This window comes from Eriocheir sinensis, chromosome 28 (assembly GCF_024679095.1).
Source record: "Eriocheir sinensis breed Jianghai 21 chromosome 28, ASM2467909v1, whole genome shotgun sequence".
In the NCBI taxonomy this organism is placed as follows: Eukaryota; Metazoa; Arthropoda; class Malacostraca; order Decapoda; family Varunidae; genus Eriocheir; species Eriocheir sinensis.
Genome location: NC_066536.1, coordinates 7,275,150 through 7,279,632, shown reverse-complemented (window position 1 = coordinate 7,279,632; position 4,483 = coordinate 7,275,150).

Sequence of the window (4,483 nt, the reverse complement as noted above, 5' to 3'; positions counted from 1 at the left end):
ACACACCCAAACTTGACAAGGCTTTCGTAGAGGTCGTGGTAGTATTTCCTTGGGTAATTTGATGAGCCAAGTGGTAGTTTGTCAAGGCTTCTACGTCATGAATGTGAAAAAAACCATTGAGAACCCGACTAATCTCCTTTGTGGGCTTTTTGAAATACTTGTTGTGAGAGCCGGAAGCGTCATAGAAAACGGGAATTATAATGTGGAAAGGGGCGTGGCCTAATCGACTCTTTATCGTGAACGGCTCTTTCTGTCACCTTTTGCTATCACCATTATTGCTTTCATCACCATAATCACTTCCTCTTCCCATAGCAACACCGCCCGCAGTACTCCACACACACTCACCTCCGCCTCCATCACCATTATCTTCATCACCATCACCATCACTATCAGCCGCCATCACCATGACTATTACCAGAATTGTCACTTCCATTATCACCACCACGATCAGCGCCAGCACCTCCACCACCACCACCATTAGCAGCACCAATCGCCGACACCTCCTCCTCACCATCTCGACCACAATCACCTCCACTATCATAAAAAGGAAAGGTTCAGGAAGGCGGGGAGATAATGGAAGGAAATGAGAGGAATGGAAAGGAGAGGGAAAGGGGGAATAGACGCCATTAAAACAAAGAAAAGGAAGAAGAGGAAGAAAAAGACGAAGAGTATAAGAAGAGAGAAAAAGAAAATAAGGGAGGAAGGAGCGAGGGGTGAAGGGAGGGGAAGCAAGGGAATCAGTTGTGTAAGGGAGGGAAGCAAAGGGAAGGTAAGGGAGGAAAATTAGGGGATGGAGGTAAGAATGGGGAGAAGAGGGGAGAGGGAGAGAAAAGAGGGAGTTTGTGGTTTAGGGGGAAAATGAAGGGAGAGAAACGGAGAGGGAAGAGAAGGGATAGAGGAGGATGAGTAAGGGAGGAAAGAGAGGGGAAGGGAAGGAAGGGAGAACATAGTAAGGGGGGAGGGAAGGAAGTGAAAAGAAGGGAGGAAGACAGGTAGACAAAAAAACTAGTATAGGCTCAGATTTCACTAAGGTGTGTGTGTGTGTGTGTGTGTGTGTGTGTGTGTGTGTGTAGCCTGGAGCGTAACCATGAGAAAATTTCTTTAATTTCTCTAACTACTGAGTCTCCACCGAGAGAGAGAGAGAGAGAGAGAGAGAGAGAGAGAGAGAGAGAGAGAGAGAGTTAAAGAATATATAATTATCACCTTTTATAGAACTTAATAGCTTTATTGAACCTTTATAGTACTGTTTGAATGCCTGTTCTATTTTGTAGTAACAATAGTAGTAGTAGATGTAGTAGCAGCAGTAGTAGTAGTAGTAGTAGTAGTAGTGGCTATGAGTACGAGTAAGGGGATTGTGGTGGAGAGAGAGCTGCTACACACACACACACACACACACACACACACACACACACACACACACACACACACACAGGTATCGGTTACAGTCACACCTGGCTGGCCGTCATGCTGATTTGATTGATGTCAGGTGTTTGTCGTTGCTGTTGTTGTCGTTGTTGTTGTTGTTGTTGTTGTCGTTGTCGTTGTTGCTGTTGTTGTTAGGGTTGTTGTTAGGGTTGGTGATGTTGGTTATGACAATGTTAACTTCCTTGATCACCACCACCACCACTACCACCACTACCACTACTACCACCACTACCACTACTACCACCACTACCACTACTACCACCACTACCACTACTACCACCACTACCACTACTACCACCACTACCACTACTACCACCACCACCATCACCACCACCACCACCACAACAACAACAACCACTACTACTACCACCACCACCACCACCACCACCACCACAACAACAACAACAACCACTACTACCACCACCACCACCACCACCACCACCAACACCACAACAACAACAACAACAACAACAACAACAACAACAACAACAACAACAATCACAGCAACAACAACAACAACAATCACAGCAACAACAACAACAATCACAACAACAACAACAACAACAACAACAACAACAACAACAACGACGACATTTTTTCCCCTTTCATTTTCTTGGTGCTATTTTTTTTTCAACATAATCACCTTGCACTCCTCCTCCTCCTCCTCCTCCTCCACCTCCTCCACCTCCAGGTAACTAGACTCCTGTGGCGCGTGACTTGAAGGCTCATGTTTCCTCCCTCCCTCCCTTTACTCTCTCCCTTTTCTCCCTCCCACTCCCTGTCTGTTTTTCCTCTCCCCTTTCGTCTCCTCCTTACCTCTATATCTCCCTCTTCTCTCACTTTCTCCCTTTCCTCTCCTCTTACCTCTTTACTTTCTCCTCAGTCTTTTTTTTTCTCCTTGTTCTTTCCTTTCTCTCCCTTTCCCTCCCTCTTTCCCTATCCCATATTTCCCTTTCCATCCTTTTCTTCTGTTCCCTCCTCCCTCTCCCTCTTCTTCCATTTCCTCTCCTCTTACCTCTTTCCCTTCTCCTCAGGCATTTTTTTCCTCCTTTCTTGTTCTTTCTTTTCTCTCCCCTTCCCTCCCTCTTTCCCTATCCCATATTTCCCTTTCCATCCTTTTCTTCTGTTCCCTCCTCCCTCTCCCTCTTCTTCCATTTCCTCTCCTCTTACCTCTTTCCCTTCTCCTCAGTCTTTTTTTCTCCTTGTTCTTTCTTTTCTCTCCCTTTCCCTCCCTCTTTCCCTTTCCCATTTCCCTCTTTCCATTCTTTTCTTCTGTTCCCTCCTTCCTCTTCATCTTAATTTATCTAGCTATTGTTCAGCGTATTCTTAACTGACAAATACTTTCTCTTCTTTATGTATTTACTTTGTCATTCATTTATTCATTTTAGAGTTAGTCATTCTTTTGCTTCTGTCTTTCATTAGTACGACTTTTCTAGACACGAGTAAGAAAATGGAAGAAAATAAGGAAATAAATAAAACCAAAAAATAAAAAAAATAAAATGGCTTGTATGTAGTAGATATTTTTTTTCTTTGGTGTAACTTTTTTTTCCAGACTCGAGTAAGAAAATGAAAAATAAAAATCGAGGAAAGAAACAAACTAAAGAATAAGTGGCGGGCTTTTTTTTCTTTAATATATATTTTTTTACGCCCTTGAACTGTCTCCTTTGCTGTAAAAAAAAAAAAAAAAAAAAAGGTTAAGTTCATATCGAGATAAATCGTACGACACAAACAGATCAAAACACCCCCCTTCCCCCCCCCGCCCCCCCCCCAAAAAAAAGAGATTAATTAAAGACCAACGAAGAAAGAGGAGAGGAACAAAGACTGAGAAAGGGATCCAAACAGATTCATTTCCGTCATTATGAGATTATCCTCCTTGATCCTCTGAAGGGACGGAGGGAGGGAAAACGTGACGAGGAGGCGGAGGAGGAGGAGGAAGAGGAGGAGGAGGAGGAGGAGGAGGAGAGATAGAGAGAGAGAGAGAGAGAGAGAGAGAGAGAGAGAGAGAGAGAGAGAGAGAGAGAGAGAGAGAGAGAGAGAGAGAGAGAGAACAGGTAAACAGGTAATACAAATCCTCTCAGGTAGGAAAAATTTTGTTACCTATGTGCTAGGAGTAATTAAGAGAGAGAGAGAGAGAGAGAGAGAGAGAGAGAGAGAGAGTCAGTGAAGGCCGCGTGAGGGACATATGATCTCGTTGTTATGTTAGACGAGAGATGTTTGTTTGTTTGTATGCTTTGGCGTGTCCTGCACAAGCTAAAAGGAAGATGAGTTAGCAGGCAAGGACGATGGTAACGATGGTAGGCAGGCGGGGTTGTCTTCCTTCCTCCCTCACTCCCTATATCTTGTTTCTTCCTCTCTTTCTCTAACTCCTTTCTCTCTTTACCTCTTTCCCTTCTCATCTGTCGCTCTTTCCTCCCTTCCTCCGTCGTATTTCTTCTCTTTCTTTTCTCTCTCTCTTTCCCCTTCCCTTCTATCGTACCTCTTCCTCTTTTTCTTTCCTCTCCCTTTCTTTTTCCTTACTATCCTTTTCTTCCATTCCTTCATTTCCATTTCTTTCCATTTCTTTTCTTACTCCGACATTGGCAGCTCCTTGAAAATTATAGGTAAGCAGAAAATCAAGCAGGTAGAAAGATGAGTAGGTAGACAGGCAGGTAGGGTGATAGGTAGGCAAGTAGGTAGGTAGGGCAGTCAAGCAGGGAGGGAGATCAGCTGGCAAAAGACACACATACAAACAGGTTCCTTCAAGATCGGCCCCTCATGAAGCCGTGGGATAGGTCAGGTATAGCTAACAGGCAAATATGGATTCTTCACTTCACAGGTAGACATGTTGGGAGAGAGACAAGCAGAGACAGTGAGGCCTCGACAGAAATTGACAGGTAGGTAGGGAGGAGGGCAAGATGGTAGGAGTCCCCCCCCCCCCCTCCCTTACGCAAGCAGGCAGTGTAGGCAGACGAGCAGACGAAACTGACATGCAAACCGGAGAGCAGATAGGCAAGCGCGTAAAAAGGTATAATTTCACACATAGGCAGAGTGACATCTTAGGCAGGTTGGCAAGCGAGTG